The following is a 24,690-nucleotide window of genomic DNA, read 5'->3' as shown; positions in this document are numbered from 1 at the left end:
GGGAACATGGCCCATCGGGGGTGCAGCACCACGGGGGGGCCTTCCAATGACGTGCCAACGGCATTTCAGATGCGTGAGGCGCGTGATGCGATGACACCATTTCGGAGGGGCGGAGACTCAAAACCCGTTGTCAAACTGCCACTGCCCTCGATGTTGGCATGGGAAGGGATTCTCTGCCCGATCATTGATTAGGATATCGGCATTGGGCAGCGCAGAATCCCGAGATTTCTCTCTTCGAGGGTCTAGTATTTAGAATTCTCTCCCCCAGGGAGCAGTGGAAGTTGCTCATTGAATATATTCAAGGCTACGTTAGACAGATTTTTGTTGGTAAAACTGAATCAGGGTTATGCTGACAGACCAGCCCTAGGGCGGGATTGCCTCGCCGTGTTTCTCGGCAGTGGGACCAGAAGATCCCGCAGGGTGTGGTGCAGACTCGACGGGCTGAATGGTCTCCTCCTTATTCTGGTGCATTTGGGTGTGTTGATGCCAGTTTGTGAGTGAATAAATCCTCTGGTTTTCTGACTCAGTGCCTGAGTGTGAATGAATGCACATTTTTTAGAATCGAATTAAAAAGGTTAACAAGTCGTCAGTGAACGGGAAAATTAACGGGTCAATTTCTTAAAGAAAATGGTGCAGAATGAAAATGGAGCCGGGAGAAGTATTGAGCGGAAATTGAGTGGATGTGGAATGCTGAGTGTTCTCTCACATCCACACCAGCAGAATGACTCTTACACAAACTCTTTATCAATCCCAACAGGTAGCGGAATTCCGGCTCCCATTGTCGCTCGGTCCTGATTTATAAACCAACTGGCAGCAGAGGAAAAGCATAAAAGGCAGCGGCTGCGAATCGCGGGAGGAGGAGAGGATCGAACCTGACTCGTGTCCGTAAGTAAACACCGTTTCTAAAAATCACTTTAATCTGGGGCAGATTCTACTTTATTCTGAGAATTTTGAAGAACTCCCAAATTTTTAACTTGAAGAATTTCTTTAAATCGGAATCATAGACTTTGAATGTGTAAATCTGGAGTAAATTACTTGCTGTTGTTTGATGTGGAATTCTGTGTTCCTCACAGACCTGCAGCTCCGCCAACCTTTGCAGAGCAGCTTTGGAAGTAGAATCTGCGGGTGGTCGCTGAGCTGAGGGACTGAGATTGAGCGGAGCAGGTAATCAGGACAATTCTGATTCCGGGTAGAAATCTGGGCACGGAGACAATCTGCATTTTTTAAAATAAAAGTTGACGGTCTGATATATGTTTAGCTGAACCGGAGCCATTTAAAATTTAGCAAAATGTTAAATTGCAGCAAATTCACAAGTAGCAGGGACATCACCACGGTTACCAAATAATCTCAATGTCCACTTTCCCAGTCCCTCATCTATTTAAAATTGGCCAGAACCACATCCCCCAAACTTCTTAAACCATTTCAAATCCGGGCATTGTTAGAAAACCTGAAACCAAATAAGAATTTCACAGAGACACAGGCGACAGAGTGAGAGGCACACAGACAGGGAGAGACAGACAGGGAGAGACAGAGACACACAGACAGGGAGAGACAGAGACACACAGACAGGGAGTGACAGAGACACACAGACAGGGAGAGACAGACAGGGAGAGACAGAGACACACAGACAGGGAGAGACAGACAGGGAGAGACAGACAGGGAGAGACAGAGACACACAGACAGGGAGAGACAGAGACACACAGACAGGGAGAGACAGACAGGGAGAGACAGAGACACACAGACAGGGAGAGACAGAGACACACAGACAGGGAGAGACAGAGACACACAGACAGGGAGAGACAGACAGGGAGAGACAGAGACACACAGACAGGGAGAGACAGACAGGGAGAGACGGAGACACACAGACAGGGAGAGACAGAGACACACAGACCGAGGGAGAGAGAAAGGGAGAGACAGTCACACAGACGGAGAGAAAGAGAAAGGGAGAGACAGAGAGACACACAGACAGAGAGACACACCGGCAGGGAGAGACAGAGACACACAGAGAGGGAGACTGAGACACATACAGAGAGAGACTGAGACACAGACCGAGAGAGACTGAGACACACAGACAGGGAGATTCAGAGAGACACACAGACAGGGAGAGAAAATGAAGAAAGTAACGGACATTGGAAAGCCCAAGAATGGATTTCCGGGGGCATTTCTTGATTTTTCTAAGAGTCTGGCAGCAAACATTGAAGCCCACGGACTGGAAAACAATTTATCCACTTGATTGGGAAATTTAGCTGAGTGGCAGAAGACCGAGAGGTTAGCGTCCCCCCCACCTCCCACCACATCCTCCCCACCCACCCCCACCTCCCACCACATCCTCCCCCTCACTACACCTCACCACGCCCTCACCCCCACACCCCCCCACCCCCACACACCCCCACCCCACCCCCACACACCCCCACCCCACACACACCACACCCACACACACCCCACCCCCACACACCCCCCACCCCCACAAACCCCACCCCCACACATTACCCCCCCACAAACCACACCCGCACACACTACCCCCCCACACTACCCCCCCCACACTACCCCCCCCCACACTACCCCCCCCCACACTACCCCCCCACACTACCCCCCACACTATCCCCCCCACACTACCCCACACACACACTACCCCCCCCACACACACTACCCCCACACACACTACCCCCCCACACACTACCCCCCCCACACTACCCCCCCCACACTACCCCCCCCACACTACCCCCCCCACACTACCCCCCCACACTACACCCCCACACTACCCCCCCCACACTACCCCCCCCACACTACCCCCCCCCACACTACCCCCCCCCACACTACCCCCCCCACACTACCCCCCCCACACTACCCCCCCCACACTACCCCCCCCCACACTACCCCCCCCACACTACCCCCCCCCACACTACCCCCCCCCACACTACCCCCCCCCACACTACCCCCCCCCACACTACCCCCCCCCCACACTACCCCCCCCACACTACCCCCCCCACACTACCCCCCCCACACTACCCCCCCCACACTACCCCCCCCACACTACCCCCCCCACACTACCCCCCCCCACACTACCCCCCCCCACACTACCCCCCCCACACTACCCCCCCCACACTACCCCCCCCACACTACCCCCCCCCACACTACCCCCCCCCACACTACCCCCCCACACACTACCCCCCCCCACACTACCCCCCCCCCCACACTACCCCCCCCCCCACACTACCCCCCCCCCCACACTACCCCCCCCCACACTACCCCCCCCCACACTACCCCCCCCCCACACTACCCCCCCCCCACACTACCCCCCCCCACACTACCCACCCCCCACACTACCCACCCCCCACACTACCCACCCCCCACACTACCCACCCCCCACACTACCCACCCCCCACACTACCCACCCCCCACACTACCCACCCCCCACACTACCCACCCCCCACACTACCCACCCCCCACACTACCCACCCCCCACACTACCCACCCCCCACACTACCCACCCCCCACACTACCCACCCCCCACACTACCCACCCCCCACACTACCCACCCCCCACACTACCCACCCCCCACACTACCCACCCCCCACACTACCCACCCCACACACTACCCACCCCACACACTACCCACCCCACACACTACCCACCCCACACACTACCCACCCCACACACTACCCACCCCACACACTACCCCCCGCACACACTACCCCCCCCCACACACTACCCCCCCCACACACTACCCCCCCCCACACACTACCCCCCCCACACACTACCCCCCCCACACACTACCCCCCCCACACACTACCCCCCCCACACACTACCCCCCCCACACACTACCCCCCCCACACACTACCCCCCCCACACACTACCCCCCCCACACACTACCCCCCCCACACACTACCCCCCCCACACACTACCCCCCCCACACACTACCCCCCCCACACACTACCCCCCCCACACACTACCCCCCCCACACACTACCCCCCCCCACACACTACCCCCCCACACACACTGCCCCCCCACACACACTGCCCCCCACACACACTGCCCCCCACACACACTGCCCCCCACACACACTGCCCCCCACACACACTGCCCCCCACACACACTGCCCCCCACACACACTGCCCCCCACACACACTGCCCCCCACACACACTGCCCCCCACACACACTGCCCCCCACACACACTGCCCCCCACACACTACCCCCCCCACACACTAATCCCCACCCCACACACTACCCCCCACCCCACATTCACTCCCCCCCACACACACTCTCTCCCCCTCACACATCCCTACACCCCCACCCCCACACACACCCCACGCTTGCCCCCCACACGCTTGCCCCCCACACGCTTGCCCCCCACACGCTTGCCCCCCACACGCTTGCCCCCCACACGCTTGCCCCCCACACGCTTGCCCCCCACACGCTTGCCCCCCACACGCTTGCCCCCCACACGCTTGCCCCCCACACGCTTGCCCCCCACACGCTTGCCCCCCACACGCTTGCCCCCCACACGCTCGCCCCCCACACGCTCGCCCCCCACACGCTCGCCCCCCACACGCTCGCCCCCCACACGCTCGCCCCCCACACGCTCGCCCCCCACACGCTCGCCCCCCACACGCTCGCCCCCCACACGCTCGCCCCCCACACGCTCGCCCCCCACACGCTCGCCCCCCACACGCTCGCCCCCCACACGCTCGCCCCCCACACGCTCGCCCCCCACACGCTCGCCCCCCACACGCTCGCCCCCCACACGCTCGCCCCCCACACGCTCGCCCCCCACACGCTCGCCCCCCACACGCTCGCCCCCCACACGCTCGCCCCCCACACGCTCGCCCCCCACACGCTCGCCCCCCACACGCTCGCCCCCCACACGCTCGCCCCCCACACGCTCGCCCCCCACACGCTCGCCCCCCACACGCAACCCCCACACACGCATCCCCCACACACGCATCCCCCACACAACCCCCCAAACACACACCCCGACCCCCCACCACCCCCCCCACCCCCCCCCACACCCCCTGCCCACACCCCCTGCCCACACCCCCTGCCCACACCCCCCCACACGCACACCCCACACGCACACCCCACACGCACACCCCACACGCAGACCCCCACACGCAGACCCCCACACGCAGACCCCCACACGCAGACCCCCACACGCAGACCCCCACACGCAGACCCCCACACGCAGACCCCCACACGCAGACCCCCACACGCAGACCCCCACACGCAGACCCCCACACGCAGACCCCCACACGCAGACCCCCACACGCAGACCCCCACACGCAGACCCCCACACGCAGACCCCCACACGCAGACCCCCACACGCAGACCCCCACACGCAGACCCCCACACGCAGACCCCCACACGCAGACCCCCACACGCAGACCCCCACACGCAGACCCCCACACGCAGACCCCCACACGCAGACCCCCACACGCACACCCCCACACGCACACCCCCACACGCACACCCCCACACGCACACCCCCACACGCACACCCCCACACGCACACCCCCACACGCACACCCCCACACGCACACCCCCACACGCACACCCCCACACGCACACCCCCACACGCACACCCCCACACGCACACCCCCACACGCACACCCCCACACGCACACCCCCACACGCACACCCCCACACGCACACCCCCACACGCACACCCCCACACGCACACCCCCACACGCACACCCCCACACGCACACCCCCACACGCACACCCCCACACGCACACCCCCACACGCACACCCCCACACGCACACCCCCACACGCACACCCCCACACGCACACCCCCACACGCACACCCCCACACGCACACCCCCACACGCACACCCCCACACGCACACCCCCACACGCACACCCCCACACGCACACCCCCACACGCACACCCCCACACGCACACCCCCACACGCACACCCCCACACGCACACCCCCACACGCACACCCCCACACGCACACCCCCACACGCACACCCCCACACGCACACCCCCACACGCACACCCCCACACGCACACCCCCACACGCACACCCCCACACGCACACCCCCACACGCACACCCCCACACGCACACCCCCACACGCACACCCCCACACGCACACCCCCACACGCACACCCCCACACGCACACCCCCACACGCACACCCCCACACGCACACCCCCACACGCACACCCCCACACGCACCCCCCCACACGCACCCCCCCACACGCAGCCCCCCCACACGCAGCCCCCCCACACGCAGCCCCCCCACACGCAGCCCCCCCACACGCAGCCCCCCCACACGCAGCCCCCCCACACGCAGCCCCCCCACACGCAGCCCCCCCACACGCAGCCCCCCCACACGCAGCCCCCCCACACGCAGCCCCCCCACACGCAGCCCCCCCACACGCAGCCCCCCCACAGGCAGCCCCCCCACAGGCAGCCCCCCCACAGGCAGCCCCCCCACAGGCAGCCCCCCCACAGGCAGCCCCCCCCACAGGCAGCCCCCCCACAGGCAGCCCCCCCACAGGCAGCCCCCCCACAGGCAGCCCCCCCACAGGCAGCCCCCCCACAGGCAGCCCCCCCACAGGCAGCCCCCCCACAGGCAGCCCCCCCACAGGCAGCCCCCCCACAGGCAGCCCCCCCACAGGCAGCCCCCCCACAGGCAGCCCCCCCACAGGCAGCCCCCCCACAGGCAGCCCCCCCACAGGCAGCCCCCCCACAGGCAGCCCCCCCACAGGCAGCCCCCCCACAGGCAGCCCCCCCACAGGCAGCCCCCCCACAGGCAGCCCCCCCACAGGCAGCCCCCCCACAGGCAGCCCCCCCACAGGCAGCCCCCCCACAGGCAGCCCCCCCACAGGCAGCCCCCCCACAGGCAGCCCCCCCACAGGCAGCCCCCCCACAGGCAGCCCCCCCACAGGCAGCCCCCCCACAGGCAGCCCCCCCACAGGCAGCCCCCCCACAGGCAGCCCCCCCACAGGCAGCCCCCCCACAGGCAGCCCCCCCACAGGCAGCCCCCCCACAGGCAGCCCCCCCACACGCAGCCCCCCCACAGGCAGCCCCCCCACAGGCAGCCCCCCCACACGCAGCCCCCCCACACGCAGCCCCCCCACACGCAGCCCCCCCACAGGCAGCCCCCCCACAGGCAGCCCCCACACAGGCAGCCCCCACACACATCCCCATGCACCCCGTGCACACACACTCCCCGCTCACCCCCACACACACACACCCCCACACACACCCCCACACACACCCCCACACACACCCCCACACACACCCCCACACACACCCCCACACACACCCCCACACACACCCCCACACACACCCCCACACACACCCCCACACACACCCCCACACACACCCCCACACACACCCCCACACACACCCCCACACACACCCCCACACACACCCCCACACACACCCCCACACACACACACCCACACACACACACCCACACACACACACCCACACACACACACCCACACACACACACCCACACACACACACCCACACACACACACCCACACATCCCCACAGACACCCCCCCCGCACACACCCTCAACCCCCCCCCCCCCCCCCACCCTCCCACCATAAAGACAGGGTGACAGCATTGCCGCGATTGACACTTGTGTGGGCCATAAAGGAATCTTACCCAGGAACTCATTGCGTAGGTCCACCCACCCCCCAGACCCCAACACCCCCCACCCCCCACCAACACCCCCACCCAACCCCCACCCATAGGAGTAAACTGCTGTTGGGGTGGAAATCGGTTAATTAGTTTCCCTCCTCCAGTCAGCGGGCAGCCAATTTGCTGAGATTCCCGCTAGTGGTCATATCACAGCAACAGGAAGCTGTTGGGCTCTCCTCCCAATATTTCCTGAGGCCTAAAAAATCCAGCCCACGGTTTCCCACAACCATCAGTTTTATTTATTAATAGGTTGGAAGACAGGTAAAGACCCTCACATGCAAATATGGAGAGGAGACAGAGAGAGGCACCATTATAAGGTGAGTAGATAGAAGCAGAAACTTATCACTATTGTTGAATGGGTCACTGCGTATCAATACATTTAACTTAATCTAAATGCTGTGAGCTTGACTGATCATCTTAAATTGGTGGTTCGAGTAGCTATTAGTACATTTAGGATTATTCAGCAATTGCAGAATCACATTCAACAGTAGGCATTTTTTTTTTTCCCTATTACAAGATTGGACATGTTGTAAATAGGCCCTTAGCCACTTGGTCACTTTGCAAACATGACGCTGAAGTAAAAAAAACTGAAAGCTGTCCTGATCAGATCATTGCGCACTAAATATCCTGAAAACCTGCCGGGTCAGGGCTGCCTTTTTCAGACCTGAAAAGCACTTGGTCTTTCTCAAATTACCCTGGAAAGTCAAAGTATCTCAAAAATAGGAACAACAGGTTAAGCAGCCATTTCACACAATTGCAGTAGCTCCACGATTGGTTTTTTCCACTGACTGCTGCCTTCAGTCCAAAATGATGTTCTGCCTCCACACAATTGGAGCAACGTTGTGTATGAAGTTATGTGTTGGTGTGATGCCTTATGCATCTTCTCCGAAATCCCAGCCAAGTGTTGACGCCGGTGTAAACACCGGAGTGGTGTACGGCGGCGTCACCGGACTCCTGGCCCAGCGATTCACCGCTGCTCAGGGGGCTAGCACGGCACCGGAGAGCTGCACGCTGCTGCAGCGCCGAAAGGCGGTGTGGGTCTGCGCGCGACGGCCGTCTCTACACTGGCCCCCGCACAACAGAGCGGAGCCCGACAGGGGCCCTGTGTGGAGGAACACAGGAACCCCCCCCCCGGAATTAGTGCGCCCGCCAATAGGTAGCCCCCTAACCCTAACCCTAACCCTAATTTGGAGGCTCCCCCCGGAGTCGGATCCCCCCGCCCCCCCACCAGGACGGCCCCCGTAGCCAGAACATCGAGGTCCCACCGTGTGGGATCACATGTGAACCACGCCGGCAGCTCTCAGCAGGCACTCGGACCGTCGAGCGCGGAGAATCACCGCGGGGGCAGCTTTCAACGGCCCCCGACCGCCGTCGCATCAACTGGCAGGTCTGCGGAGAATCGTGGAAATGCCGGATTTCCGCTGTGAACAGCCCGCGCCATGCGTGATTCCGGCACGGAGGGTAAGAGAATCCCACCCCATGTTCGTTCACTTGTTTGTGATAGGCAGATTACGGACCAGACTCAACCAGCCTGTGCTTGCAAAACCATAAACAAAATGTCTGCTATTAGTTGTGATTGTGAGACTGGGCAGTACTTGCTGAACAATTCTGTGTGTGCCAATAGCTACACTAACAACCAAGTTAAGGTAATCAGCTAAGCTTGTAACGTGTCTCATTTACACTTTCTCGAAGTGATAGGCATACACAGAGACCCAGGGCGAAATTCTCCGGAAACGGCGCGATGTCCGCCGACTGGCGCCCAAAACGGCGCAAATCAGACGGGCATCGCGCCGCCCCAAAGGTGCGGAATGCTCCGCATCTTTGGGGCCGAGCCCCAACATTGAGGGGCTAGGCCGGCGCCGGACGAATTTCCGCCCCGCCAGCTGGTGGAAAAGGCCTTTGGTGCCCCGCCAGCTGGCGCGGAAATGACATCTCCGGGCGGCGCATGCGCGGGAGCGTCAGCGGCCGCTGACGGCATTCCCTCACATGCGCAGTGGAGGGAGTCTCTTCCGCCTCCGCCATGGTGGAGACCGTGCCCCCACGGCAGAGGCCCGCCCGCGGATCGGTGGGCCCCGATCGCGGGCCAGGCCACCGTGGGGGCACCCCCCGGGGCCAGATCGCCCCGCGACCCCCCCAGGATCCCGGAGCCCGCCCGCGCCGCCTTGTCCCGCCGGTAAGGTAGGTGATTTAATTTACGCCGGCGGGACAGGCATTTTAGCGGCGGGACTTCGGCCCATCCGGGCCGGAGAATCGAGCGGGGGGGCCCACCAACCGGCGCGGCGCGATTCCCGTCCCCGCCGAATATCCGGTGCCGGAGACTTCGGCAACCGGCAGGGGCGGGATTCACGCCAGCCCCCGGCGATTCTCCGACCCGGCGGGGGGTCGGAGAATTTCGCCCCCATTCTCTGTGAACAAAATGTGTATCAGCCTTGCAACCTTTTTGAATTTCCAAGGAACATTTAGAAAATAGGAGCAGTAGGGCATTCGGCCCTTCAATCCCACTCCACCATTCATTATGATCATGGCTGATCATCCAACTCAATAGCCTAATCCCACTTGACCTCCATATCTTTTGATCCATTTTGCCTCGAGTGCTATACCTAACTTCTTGAATATATTTTTGGCCTCAAATACTTTCTGTGGTAATGAATTCCACAGGCTCTCCAGTCTCTGGGTGAAGAAATATCTCCTCATCTCTGTCTGAAATGGTATACCCCATATCCTCAGACTGTGACCCCTGGGGCGTCATTCTCCGACCCCCCGCCGGGTCGGAGAATCGCCGGGGGGTGGCGTGAATCCCACCCCCGCCGGTTGCCGAATTCTCCGGCACCGGAGATTCGGCGGGGGCGGGAATCGCGCCGCGCCGGTTGGCGGGCCCCCCCCCGCGATTCTCCGGCCCGAATGGGCCGAAGTCCCGCTGCTAAAATGCCTGTCCCGCCGGCGTAGATTAAACCACCTACCTTACCAGCGGGACAAGGCGGCGCGGGCGGGCTCCGGGGTCCTTGGAGGGGGGGGGCGCGGGGCAATTTGGCCCCGGGGCCCACGGTGGCCTGGCCCGCAATCGGGGCCCACCGATCCGCGGGTGGGCCTGTGCCGTGGGGGCACTCTTTTCCTTCCTTCCACCTTCGCCACGGTCTCCACCATGGCGGAGGCGGAAGAGACTCCCTCCACTGCTCCCGCGCATGCGCCGCCCGGAGATGTCATTTCCGCGCCATCTGGTGGGGCACCAAAGGCCTTTCCGCCAGCTGACGGGGCGGAAATTCATCCGGCGCAGGCCTAGCCCCTTAAGGTTGGGGCTCGGCCCCCCAAGGTGCGGAGCATTCTGCACCTTTGGGGCGGCGCGATGCCCGACTGATTTGCGACGCTTTGGGCGCCAGTCGGCGGACATCGCGCCGATACCGGAGAATTTCACCCCTGGACTCCAAGGGTTTAGCTATAAGGAGTTAAACAAACATTCCCTGGAATTTAGAAAGTGAATGGATGATTCGATCAAAGTTACTAAGGGGAATTGATAAGGTAGTTGGCAAGTCTAGGACCAGGGGATGGAGTCTTAAAACATGAGAGCTGGACGATTTTGGAATGAAGTTAGGAGACACTTTTGCACACAAGGAGTGGCCCAAGTTTACTTTTGATTATTTCTCGAGATGTGAACATCACTGATAGGGTCAGCATTTATTGCCTTTGAGTAGGGAGTGGTGAATCACATACAATGTACTCAGCCATTTCTGAGGGTACAGTAAGAAGTCTTACAACACCAGGTTAAAGTCCAACAGGTTTGTTTCAAACACTAGCCAGTGATTCGAAACAAACCTGTTGGACTTTAACCTGGTGTTGTAAGACTTCTTACTGTGCTCACTCCAGTCCAACGCCGGCATCTCCACATCATTTCTGAGGGTAGTTAAAGAGTCAGCCACACTGATGTAGGTCTGGAGTTACACGCAGCCAGAACAGATAAGGATGTAGGATTTCTTCCCATGAAGAATATGAAGGGGTGGCACGATGGTTAACACTGCTGCCTCATAGCACTAGGGACCCGGGTTCAATTCCAGCCTCGGGTGACTGTGTGGAGTTTGCATCTTCTCCCTGTGTCTGCGTGGGTTTCCTCCAGGTGCATCTCAAGAGCAGACCCCCTTGGTTGCTGGATTTAGAATCCCAGCCTTTTGTTCTGATCTGAATAGGTGGGCTTAGTCAATGATGGTCTTGGGGGCTGGCATTTGCCAAGTCCAGAAATGTTCACAAAAGTCTGAAAATGACCAAGTATTACCCTGGGTTGCACAGTTACAATTAAATGGTAATAATGTGGAATAGGAGACAAATGAAAACTTAATGATCTTTCTCATGACAAATGTGCAGCATCTGTTCACAAGACTTTCTTTCAGTGGATTATGATCATGACGTGGGTTGTATTTGTGATAAAGTCGGCAGTCCAGAATACAGGAGCAGGGCTTGAACTGACCAAAACAATTGTTCTCCTGCATGTGTTTGAAAATGTTTGGCCATTTCACTATTTAAGGTCAAAACTGTCACACCTGAGAAAGGATAAAGAAATGGATGTTGGTGACAGTCCATTATTACTTTTGGTACGCGCTGTGACACTTCAAACTCGTACCGTGAGTAATAATGCACAGTGGCTGACACTTTCGCCGCAGATTCATCACCTCTGTGCAAAATTAAACAGAGGAATGTGGCAGTGCCTGAATAGGAGTCATGTTGTAGATTTTACCGATTTACACGAAGAATGAGATAGATTTCTTTATGATTCTTCCTTGATGTCACTTTCTTATTAGAGCAAGATTCTTCACTAAATAAATGACACACAAGTGTGACAATAAATCAAATTAAATCAAATCAAAAAATAATCTTATCAGTTTGTGACGACCCCCTCAGGGGCCAAACCCTAGGTTGTATACGGTTCACCTCCTACACCTTGGAGTACGAACTGCCCAGAGCTTCCTCCATCCCCCCCCGCCAAATTGGGAGGAACATTCACAGGATATCAACCCTGACCTGGGACAGGCCGAGGGGGCGACCCTGCGGGGTGAGGAGTGGTGTTATTATAGTAGTGTGAGTGAAGTAAATAAACTAAATTGTTATCCTGCCTAGCTGGTGTCATGTGAAGTCCTTACCTTCGGCTATCACACAGTTTATTGTTCCTCGCAACGATTCTGAGTTTGTAATTGGTTTATTTGCAAAACAGAATATGCAGATTTATTGTACAAGAATCAAGTTATGTCTTCAGTAAAGATATAACAAAAATCTGAGTTCATAAAGCACTTTTCACAGAATAAAACATTCCTAAGCACTTTACTACAACTTTATTCGTCACAATTTGGCACTGAGTCACTGATGGAGATTTTATGCTGGGTTACTAAAGGTTTGGTCAAAGGAGTTACTTTTAGTGAGAACCTTAAAGGAGGAGAGAGAGTCTGGGAGGGAATCCCAGAGTTTGGGCCTTGGCAGCTGAGAGCACAAAGCCAATGTTAGAGGCTGGAAATCAGAAATGCTCAAGATGTTTGGACTGAAGGAGCAATCAACGTGTGCAGTACGACTGGCAGAGACCACTGAGAGGGACAAAGCCAATACACGATTTGAAAATAAGGATGTGGGTTTTAAAATCGAGGCATTGCTTAACGCGTGCCGGGCCTTGGCGCCGTGTAAATGACGTCTCCCTGTATGTCAGCGAGAACAGGGTTATTGGGTGAACGGTACTTGGGGTGAGAGTTAGGGAATGGGCATCAGATTTTTGGGTGATCCCAAGTTTATCGAGGGCAGAATATGGAAGATCAACCAAGGGGGGTCTGGAATGCTCAAGTCCAGAGGTAAGAAAGGGCTGGATTCCCCCGCCCCACCCACCGTAAGAATGCCAAGGGCCAGTCGCGGACAATGGAGAACTCCATTCACTTTGGGCTGGATTCTCCGGTTGGCGAGTGATCGCGGCTTGAATAAGGGTTTCAGCAGCAGGTGAGCTGGGACAGCTGCAAACAGGTGGTCTTAGTTCCGCTGTGAATAGGCAGCACCTTCCAAACCCATAACCACTACCATCTAGAAGGACAAGGGCAGCAGATATCTGGGAACCCCACCGCCTGGGGGTTCCCCTCCAAGTCACTCACCATCCTGACTTGGAAATATATCGCCGTTCCTTCACTGTCGCCAGGGTAACAGACCAGAACTCCCTCCCTAACAGCACTGTGGGTGTACTTACCCAAGGACTGCAGTGGTTCAAGAAGGCAGATCAGCATCACCGTCTCAAGGGCAACTAGGACTGGGCAATTAATGCTGATCTGGCCAGCGACACCCACACCTCGTAAAATTATTTATTTTAAACTGAGGTTGTAAATTCAACTCAGAATCAAATGTGACAGATACACTGCCTTAATCTCAGCCTGTTGCTAGGGAAAGGGATAGAGTACCTGGGGAACCAGCTTCAGAGTGGAGGTAGAGTTTATCTTTGCATTTAAAGATAAATCAGCAGGAATGATGGTGCTTTATGTGGTCTAGTTTGATCTGGTGGTGAATAACTGCAGAGCCCTGTAATCATAGAATCCCGATAATGCAGAAGGAGGCCATTTGGCCCATCAAGTCTGCACCAATCTTCCGAAGGAGCACCCTATCCCCCTAGCCCCATGACACTAAGGAACAATTTTAGCATTGCCAATCCATCTAACCTGTCTGTGGGAGGAAACAGGAGCACCCACAAGTAACCCTCGCAGACACGGGAGAGGGTGCAAACTCCACACAGTCTTCCAAAGTCTGAATCGAACCCGGGTCTCTGGCATTGTGAGCCAGCAGTGCTAACCATTGTGCCACTGGGAATGAATCAATGCTCTTAATTTGTCAATTACTTATAGCAAAGTAACTATAAAGCTGATCTCTCCCCACAATACCACATGTTGTCTATCTGTAAAGATTTCCATTCATAAAGATTCTATAATTAAAGCAAAATACTGCAGTTGCTGAAAATCTAAAACTAAAGCAGTGCTGGAAATATTCATGTGGTCTGGCAGCATCCTCGGAGAGAGAGAAACAGAATGAAGGTTTTGTGTCCATATGGCTCTTCAGAACTAAAAGCTGCATTAGCTTCGATTCGATTCGAAACGTTAACACTGCTTCTCTCTCCACCGACGCTGCCAGATCGACTGAGTTCTTCCAGTATTTTCTGTTTTAATTATATATGAAAGCTACCAAACTGGTCATGGGTACCTTTGTCTGGCTTGTAACACAATAACATTAATCACTTTGTATCTCCTTACAGGACTGCGTGCTGAGAATTGCCCAAAAGGAAAAAATGGATTAAGCACAGAGTGTGGCTTAAATCCCCATTTCTAGTAATTTCAGTTCAGACCTTGAGAGCACCAAATTCACACACAATGACCAGGATGTGGGCCAAATATCCTTTGTTTGAATCACTCTATAATTGTATGATAACCGTTTCCTCACAGAAGTATGTTCAAAGTTAAAAGAAATTAATGAAGTTTCATTACTTTAGGACAGATTTTACATGTTGAGTAAAACTGTTGACATTTTATATTTCTAGTGAACTAGCATCTGCTACTTTTGTTATTGGCTTCCTAACCCATTCCCTCTTTCATCCCTTCCTTAAGATGCTCTTTAAAATCCACCTCTTGGCTGGCACAATTTATTTCTTGATGAAGTGCTTTGAAACAATTTTTATATAATAAATGCAAACATTCGTTTTGCAGAATTAACAAGATTGATGCCAGAAACTGAGAGTTCAGGCTCCTTGTGATCCAACAATCAATCATAAAGGCCCCAAGTTATTATTTTCAGTGGACTTAAGATCAACATCACCCCAATTTGAGCTTTGACAAAGAGTCATCGGACTCAAAACGTTCACTCTTTTCTCCCCCTACAGATGCTGCCAGACCTGCTGAGAATTTCCAGCATTTTCTCTTTCATTTCAGATTCCAGCATCCGCAGTATTTTGCTTTCACCCCAATTACACTGCCTTCTGCATTAAATTGTGCATCTTGACTCAGACAAGGTGTGTAGCTGCCTTACACGGAATGGGGGAAAAGCTGAAAAACACAATTAACAGCAAGGTCTGCATTTTACAAGTTTAAAAAAACCCAGCAGCATTTTGCAATGGCCATAGCAATAATGACAGCCTCGCCAGTATCTCATTTAGATTCGATCATGGATTGCGCACAACTAAGTGTTGTCATCTGTACACACAACTGTTGATGAGCGATTTGGGCAGAATATGGCAAATTTTAAAAACAGCTAATTTGACAAAGATTCTTTACATCTGATGTGACAAATGAAACGCTATGACCAATTTCAGGTCTTTATTAGTTTTAACATTTTATTGGTCAGCAAAACATTTCTTGAGAAGAAAAGAAATGAACTGCCATTTTTCCACAAAACAATACGAGCACAGACTGGGAAGCACCAAATATTTTCAGGAACCTTTCTCCTGATTCTCTCGTTTTATTCATTCCTGGAATGTGGGTTTTGTTGATAAGGCCAGGAATACATGCTTCTGGTACCCAAATCTGATCTTCCACTGAGAAGAAGCTCACATTGGAAGTGTGGAATAAAGAATTCTGAACTAAATATCGCAAACCCAAGAAACTAAAGAAAATTAGCAACAAATGGGGAGGTTTCGGAGCTCATTTAAACAGGCCCTGAGCAAGGTGGATTAGCGAACATTAATTCAATTTTCAGGGCAGCACGGTGGCGCAGTAGTTAGCACTGCTGTCTCACAGCGCTGAGGTCCCAGGTTCGATCCCGGCCCCGGGTCACTGTCCGTGTGGAGTTTGCACATTCTCCCCGTGTCTGCGTGGGTTTCACCCCCACAACCCAAAGATGTGCAGAGTAGGTGGATTGGCCACGCTAAATTGCCCCTTAATTGGAAAAAATGAATTTTAAAAAAAACTTTAATTCAATTTTGAAAATGAGGGAGTGAAACACTGATTACTGTTCTCGGGGATAATAAGAGATCAATTAACTGCATTTATGCGACCCAACAGAAGGTTCATCCAGAGAAAAGAGAACCCATAAAACAATCATAAGTAAGTAGCAGAGAGGCCTGGGGCGGGATTCTCCGACCCCCCGGCTGGCCGGGGAATCGCCGGGGGGCGGGGGGGGGCGGCGTGAATCCCGCCCCGACGCCGGTTGCCGGATCCTCTGGCGCTGGTTTATCGGCAGAGGCGGGAATCGTGCCGTGCCATTCAGGGGCCGTTGGCAGTGGCCCACCCGCCAATTCTCCGGCCCGCGATGGGCCGAGTGGCCGCCCGTTTTCGGCCCGCCGGCGTATATTACACCAGGTCCGTACCGGCGGGACCTGGCTCCACGTGCAGCCTGCGGAGTCCTCGGGGGGTCGCGGGGGGACCTGGCCCCGGGGAGGGCCCCCACGGTGGCCTGGCCCACGATCGGGGCCCACCGATCCACGGGTGGGATCTTTCCCTCCGCGCCGGCCGGTGTACCAGTCTGCCATGGCCGGTGCGGAGTGGCCCCTGCGCATGTGCTGGGATGACGCCAGCACTTTCCAAGAGCCGGTGCAGACTCAAAGGGCCGAATGGCCTCCTTCTGCACTGTAAATTCAATGATAATCTATGATTAATCTAGGACAAAGGTTCGGCACAACATCGTGGGCCGAAGGGCCTGTTCTGTGCTGTATTTTCTATGTTCTATGTTCACTCGCTGGTGCTGCCGCGCATGCGCCAACTCACGCCGGCCGACGGAGGCCCTTCGCCGCCAGTTGGATCCTCCGCACCTTCCAGACGGCCCGACGCTGGAGTGGTTCACGCCACTCCTCAGCGCCGGTACTGCCCGCCCCGCCAGGTAGGGGAAAATCCCGCCCCACTTCACAAAGTGCAGCTTTGTTGGAATTAGGAACGATGAATTTGGTGGATGAGGGACTTCTAATTTTTAAGGGTTGCTCTATTTCTAAAATCTAGTAAAACGTTTTCATTTAGCATTTTACTTTACCAATAATTTAGGTGCAGCCTGGTAGCACAGTGGATAGCACTGCTGCTTCACAGCACCAGGGTCCCAGGTTCAATTCCCCGTCGGGTCACTGTCTGTGCGGAGTCTGCACATCCTCCCCGTGTGTGCGTGGGTTTCCTCCGGGTGCTCCGGTTTCCTCCCACAGTCCAAAGATGTGCAGGTTAGGTGGATTGGTCACACTAAATTGCCCCGCAGTGTTAGGTGGGGTTGCTGGGTTACGGGGATAGGGTGAAGGTGTGGCCTTAGGTATGTGCTCTTTCACGCGCCGGTACACACTCGAAGGGCTGAATGGCCTCCTTCTGCACTGTAAATCCGATGATAACTTGTAGTTTCTTTCAGTCTTAGTCTGTGGGAAACAAGTTGCCTGTTGGTAGCTGCACAGTTAGTTAATTAGGGTGAGTAATCCAGAGACCCAGAGTACTCTGTGGTCCATAGTTCAAAACCCGCTATTGCAGATGGTGAAATCTGAATTTAAACAAATCTGGAATTAAAAGTCTAATGATGACCATGAAACGTGTCAATTGTCGTAAAACCCCATCTGGTTCACTAATGCCTTTTAGGGAAGGAAATCTGCCGTCCTTACCTGGTCTACACGTGACTCCAGACCCACAGCAATGTGGTTGACTCGTAACTGTCACCTCAAGGGCAATTAGGGATGGGCAATAAATGCTGGCACAGCCTGCGATGCCCATATCCTACGAACGAATAAAAAAAAGGTAGTTACTTGTTAACTGGAATTCCAGATAGTATAAATAAAGGAGGTTTATAGCAATGCACAAAGTAGCATTAAGGCCAGTTCAATAGAGTACAGCTTTGATAGAGTACTGAACTCAGGAATTTGGTGAGTGAGGGAAGAGGTACTGTGCTTGTTTCTTACAGAACAAGCTGTGGTCCAAGGAAGTGGGACACAAGGCCTGAGAGCTGAAATCTAAAGGCATTGGGGGCGATTCTCTGAGCCCCGTGCCGGGCCGGAGAATCGCCGCAACCGCGCCATGACGCCCCGACGCCGGCACGCGATTCTCCGAGGTGCAGAGAATCACCGCCTTTTGCGCTGGCGCGTTTGGCACGGCTCTGGCCGTGGGCCACTGGAATCGGCGGGGCCGCCGATTCTCCGGCCTGGGTGGGCCGAGTGGCCGCACTGATACGACAGAGACCCGCCGGCGCCGTTCACCCCTGGTCGCTGCCGACAGGAACTCTGCGCGAACGATCGGGGGCGGCCTCCGATGGGGTCTGCACACACCCCCCCCCTCCGGGCCTACTTTCTGGAGCGGCCGGTCCCTGAATTCCGACTCCATGTTGAGTCGAACCGGCGGGCTAAAGAAGTCCCCCGCGCATGCGCGGGTTGGCGCGCCGCCCATTTTGCTCTGTGAAAGGAGGCTGGAGCAGTGTGAACCGCTCCAGTGCCATGCTGGCCCCTTGGGGGCCAGAATCGGTCATACCAGGGCCCGGTTCACGCCGTCGTGAAACGCGACGACGTTCACGACAGCGTGAACACTTGGGCTCCATATTGGAGAATCGCCCCCATTATTTAGGTAAGCAAGTAGGTGATTGGCTGGGGAGTTTTCTGGGACACTTGTTTAATCTTGTATCAGGGAGATGTAAGTATTGTATTAAATTTATAGGTTAACTAATTAAACTACTTAACAAATGATCATTGAGTGATATTTCTAAACTAGAAATGAAAATTAAATGAAGATGGTCAGACAGGTGATGTTGCAGATGGTGGACACCAGCATGATGCACAGCAATCACATTTGCAAGAAAGTGTCTGCAGCTCGAGGAACTTTGGCTGCATGTTGATGAGCAGGAGGCCAAGCTGCAAACACTACAGTGGATTAGAGAGGGAAAGAGGTACCTGGACACATTCTCTGCAGCTGAGAATATGAGTCCCAAAGGTTATGCTGTCTGCCCAGTGCCAGGGTTAAGGATATCTCCTGGGTGAAGAACTTGCAGTCGGAGCAGAAGAATCCAGTAGTCATGGTCCACATGGGTACTGATGACATAGGTAGAGTTAGGAAAGAGTTTCTGCTGAGGAAATATGAGCAGCTAGGGACTAAATTAAAAAGCAGAGCCCAAAGATAATCTTTGGATCACTACCTGAGTCATGAGGATTTGGAACAAGGTAAATAAGATCAGAGAGTTGAATGTGTGGCTGAAATATTGGTGTGGGAGAAATGAGTTTTGATTCATTGTGAGGAAATAGAGAGCGATACCATTAGGACAGGCTTTATTTGGACTGTGCTGATGAATTGTAGAGTTAGAGCTGTAGACAGGGCTTTAATCTAAACAATGGCGGGGAGGGTTCAAGTTAGGGAAGATTTAAAATGTTAATGATAAAACACCAAAGCGATATTTCAGGGTAACAATGCGATAATGAAAACAAGAGTGTGACAAGAAGGGACAGAGTGTAGGCTTGGTTAAGGGTTTTGGGGGAATGGGCTGGGGAGTGTGCTTGGGTGGTGCTCTTTTGGAAGGTTGGTGTGACTTGATGGGCTGAATGGCCTCCTTCTGTTATGTATGGATTCTATGATTCTCGTGCGCCAACATAGACTGAACTAAGAAATAGGATAAGAGTAGGGAAAATAATGAAAATGTAGAATTCCAGTTTCTTTATCTGAATGTATGCAACATTTATAAGAAGATTAGATAAATTGATAGCACAAATATAAATAAATGGGTGTAAAATAATAGCCATCAGAGGCATGCAGAATGGCCAAGGCTGGGAACAGAATATTCAAGAGTATTTAACATTTCTGAAGGATAGGAAGAAAGTAAAAGGAGGTGAGGTTGCTCTGTTAATAAAGGAGATCAGTACAATAGTGAGGAATTATCTTGGCTCCTGAAGATAAAGGTGTAGAATCAGCTTGGGTACATTTAGAGGGAGCAAAGGGAAATACATCACTGTGGGAGTCGATTATAGAACCACTGACAGTAACAGCACTGTGGGACAGAGTATCAATCAAGAAAGGTGGAGACAGAAAGTAGGAAACTATAGACCAGTTAGCCTAACCTCTGTCATCAGAAAAATACTGGAATTCATTAGTAAGGAAGGATTAGGGGACCATTGTTAGGTTGTTTTATGTCTAACTGAGGTCTGGAAGCTTGGGTGGTTGAACATAAACTGTTAATTGTTAACACACAACCATAATGTTAACACACATTGGTCTGCACTGGAGTACTGCTTTGAGCTGCATTACCGTGCTTAAATTGGAGTTTGGTGACTGAGTGAATTCAGTGAGGGGGGAGCAACATGATTCTTAAATTTTTCACCTTTCCTCAGAAAGAAGAACGGTAAGTAGGACCTGGTGAGTATTTCTACTGTCCTTAATATTCTCTAAACTGGAGGAAGTAAAAGTGAAGGGAGTAATTTAAGAGTAACTCATGTCAGGGCAGCTCACCTACATGGTGCCCTACCTGTGTGATGTGGCAAGTCAGGATCACTTCTAGTGTCCACAGTGACCACGTGTGCAGATGTGTCCCCAGCTGCAGCTACTTGAAATCCACAATTTGGAGCTGGAGCTGTGGCTGGAGTCACCATGGAGCATCCGCAAGGATGGGATCTTCGTGGATAGCACATACAGTGAGGTGGTCACGCCGCAGGTAAAGAGTGCTGATAGTGCTGAGGATTGTCAGAGGATACAACAGGATAGAGATAGATTGGAGACTCGGGCACAGAAATGGCAGATGGAGTTTAATCCCGACAAGTGCGAGGTGATGCATTTTGGAGGATCAAATCTAGGTATGAATTATACTGTAAATAGCAGAACCCTTAGGATCATTAACATACGGAGGGATCTGGGCGTGCAGGTCCACAGTTCCCTAAAGGTGGCAATATAGGTGGCCAAGGTGATTAAGAAGGCATATGGCATGTTTGCATTCATCAGCCGGGGCATTGAGCACAAGCGTTGGTATATCATGTTGCAGCTGTATAAAACCTTGGTTAGGCTGCATTTGGAGTATTGTGTGCAGTTCTGGTCACTGCATTATCAGAAGGACGTGGAAGCTTGAAATGAAATGAAAATCACTTATTGTCACGAGTAGGCTTCAATGAAGTTACTGTGAAAAGCCCCTAGTCGCCACGTTCCAGCACCTGTTCGGGGAGGCTGGTGCGGGAATTGAACGGTGCTGCTGGCCTGCCTTGGTCTGCTTTAAAAGCCAGCGATTTAGCCCAGTGAGCTAAACCAGCCCCTTGAGCTGCTTTGGAGAGAGTGCAAAGAAGGATCACCAGGATGTTGCCTGACGTTGTGGGTGTTGGCTATGAGGAGAGGTTGCATAAACTAGGATTGTTTTCACTGGAAAGACGGAGGCTGAGGGGAGACCTGATAGAGGTCTACAAAATTATGAGAGGTATAGACAGAATGGATAGTCAGAGGCTTTTTCCAAGGGTGTAAGTGTCAATTACAAGGGGCACAGGTTCAAGGTGAGAGGGGGAAAGTTTAAGGGAGATGTGTGGGGTAGGTGTTTCACACAGAGAGTGGTGGGTGCCTGGAACGTGTTGCCAGAGGATGTGGTGGAAACAGGCACATTAGCAACATTTAAGAGGCATCTGGATGGGTCCATGAATAGGGCGGAAATAGTGGGATACGGACCGAGTAAGGGCAGAAGGTTTTCTTTGTAGTTAGGGTATCATGATCGGCTCGGGCTTGGATGGCCGAAGGGCCTGTTGCTTGTTCTTTGTTCTTTTGCACAGGTAGAAAGGGAATTGGTAACTGCCAGACAGAGAAAAAGTACTAGACAGAGAGAAAGTACTAGACAGAGAGAAAGTACTAGGCAGAGAGAAAGTACGAGGCAGAGAGAAAGTACGAGGCAGAGAGAAAGTACGAGGCAGAGAGAAAGTACGAGGCAGAGAGAAAGTACGAGGCAGAGAGAAAGTACGAGGCAGAGAGAAAGTACGAGGCAGAGAGAAAGTACGAGGCAGAGAGAAAGTACGAGGCAGAGAGAAAGTACGAGGCAGAGAGAAAGTACGAGGCAGAGAGAAAGTACGAGGCAGAGAGAAAGTACGAGGCAGAGAGAAAGTACGAGGCAGAGAGAAAGTACGAGGCAGAGAGAAAGTACGAGGCAGAGAGAAAGTACGAGGCAGAGAGAAAGTACGAGGCAGAGAGAAAGTACGAGGCAGAGAGAAAGTACGAGGCAGAGAGAAAGTACGAGGCAGAGAGAAAGTACGAGGCAGAGAGAAAGTACGAGGCAGAGAGAAAGTACGAGGCAGAGAGAAAGTACGAGGCAGAGAGAAAGTACGAGGCAGAGAGAAAGTACGAGGCAGAGAGAAAGTACGAGGCAGAGAGAAAGTACGAGGCAGAGAGAAAGTACGAGGCAGAGAGAAAGTACGAGGCAGAGAGAAAGTACGAGGCAGAGAGAAAGTACGAGGCAGAGAGAAAGTACGAGGCAGAGAGAAAGTACGAGGCAGAGAGAAAGTACGAGGCAGAGAGAAAGTACGAGGCAGAGAGAAAGTACGAGGCAGAGAGAAAGTACGAGGCAGAGAGAAAGTACGAGGCAGAGAGAAAGTACGAGGCAGAGAGAAGGTACGAGGCAGAGAGAAGGTACGAGGCAGAGAGAAGGTACGAGGCAGAGAGAAGGTACGAGGCAGAGAGAAGGTACGAGGCAGAGAGAAGGTACGAGGCAGAGAGAAGGTACGAGGCAGAGAGAAGGTACGAGGCAGAGAGAAGGTACGAGGCAGAGAGAAGGTACGAGGCAGAGAGAAGGTACGAGGCAGAGAGAAGGTACGAGGCAGAGAGAAGGTACGAGGCAGAGAGAAGGTACGAGGCAGAGAGAAGGTACGAGGCAGAGAGAAGGTACGAGGCAGAGAGAAGGTACGAGGCAGAGAGAAGGTACGAGGCAGAGAGAAGGTACGAGGCAGAGAGAAGGTACGAGGCAGAGAGAAGGTACGAGGCAGAGAGAAGGTACGAGGCAGAGAGAAGGTACGAGGCAGAGAGAAGGTACGAGGCAGAGAGAAGGTACGAGGCAGAGAGAAGGTACGAGGCAGAGAGAAGGTACGAGGCAGAGAGAAGGTACGAGGCAGAGAGAAGGTACGAGGCAGAGAGAAGGTACGAGGCAGAGAGAAGGTACGAGGCAGAGAGAAGGTACGAGGCAGAGAGAAGGTACGAGGCAGAGAGAAGGTACGAGGCAGAGAGAAGGTACGAGGCAGAGAGAAGGTACGAGGCAGAGAGAAGGTACGAGGCAGAGAGAAGGTACGAGGCAGAGAGAAGGTACGAGGCAGAGAGAAGGTACGAGGCAGAGAGAAGGTACGAGGCAGAGAGAAGGTACGAGGCAGAGAGAAGGTACGAGGCAGAGAGAAGGTACGAGGCAGAGAGAAGGTACGAGGCAGAGAGAAGGTACGAGGCAGAGAGAAGGTACGAGGCAGAGAGAAGGTACGAGGCAGAGAGAAGGTACGAGGCAGAGAGAAGGTACGAGGCAGAGAGAAGGTACGAGGCAGAGAGAAGGTACGAGGCAGAGAGAAGGTACGAGGCAGAGAGAAGGTACGAGGCAGAGAGAAGGTACGAGGCAGAGAGAAGGTACGAGGCAGAGAGAAGGTACGAGGCAGAGAGAAGGTACGAGGCAGAGAGAAGGTACGAGGCAGAGAGAAGGTACGAGGCAGAGAGAAGGTACGAGGCAGAGAGAAGGTACGAGGCAGAGAGAAGGTACGAGGCAGAGAGAAGGTACGAGGCAGAGAGAAGGTACGAGGCAGAGAGAAGGTACGAGGCAGAGAGAAGGTACGAGGCAGAGAGAAGGTACGAGGCAGAGAGAAGGTACGAGGCAGAGAGAAGGTACGAGGCAGAGAGAAGGTACGAGGCAGAGAGAAGGTACGAGGCAGAGAGAAGGTACGAGGCAGAGAGAAGGTACGAGGCAGAGAGAAGGTACGAGGCAGAGAGAAGGTACGAGGCAGAGAGAAGGTACGAGGCAGAGAGAAGGTACGAGGCAGAGAGAAGGTACGAGGCAGAGAGAAGGTACGAGGCAGAGAGAAGGTACGAGGCAGAGAGAAGGTACGAGGCAGAGAGAAGGTACGAGGCAGAGAGAAGGTACGAGGCAGAGAGAAGGTACGAGGCAGAGAGAAGGTACGAGGC

The 24,690-nt window shown here is 54.5% G+C and overlaps 2 long non-coding RNA genes across 3 annotated transcripts in view; one reads left to right on the top strand and one right to left on the bottom strand.

Annotated features, from left to right (window-relative positions):
- The window catches only part of LOC140399381 (uncharacterized), a 142,106-nt gene extending 123,784 nt beyond the window's left edge, over positions 1–18,322 (bottom strand). Inside the window, exons 1-2 of the long non-coding RNA XR_011937687.1 lie at positions 18,216–18,322; positions 1,036–1,214 (exon numbers count right to left, since the gene is read on the bottom strand). This is a non-coding gene — a long non-coding RNA (uncharacterized lncRNA). The remainder of the gene's footprint in view (positions 1–1,035; positions 1,215–18,215) is intronic.
- Positions 819–24,690, top strand: part of LOC140399380 (uncharacterized) — a 40,657-nt gene continuing 16,785 nt past the window's right edge. The window contains exons 1-4 of one of the 2 annotated variants that reach the window (XR_011937686.1): positions 819–885; positions 1,074–1,164; positions 7,913–7,980; positions 14,916–15,104. This is a non-coding gene — a long non-coding RNA (uncharacterized lncRNA). Of the gene's footprint in view, positions 886–1,073; positions 1,165–7,912; positions 7,981–14,915; positions 15,375–24,690 lie in introns of those variants that run through there. The other variant, XR_011937685.1, reaches the window with a different exon arrangement.

This window comes from Scyliorhinus torazame, chromosome 22 (genome assembly GCF_047496885.1).
Source record: "Scyliorhinus torazame isolate Kashiwa2021f chromosome 22, sScyTor2.1, whole genome shotgun sequence".
NCBI classification, from domain to species: domain Eukaryota; kingdom Metazoa; phylum Chordata; class Chondrichthyes; order Carcharhiniformes; family Scyliorhinidae; genus Scyliorhinus; species Scyliorhinus torazame.
This window is presented reverse-complemented; position numbering and strand designations above follow the sequence as displayed.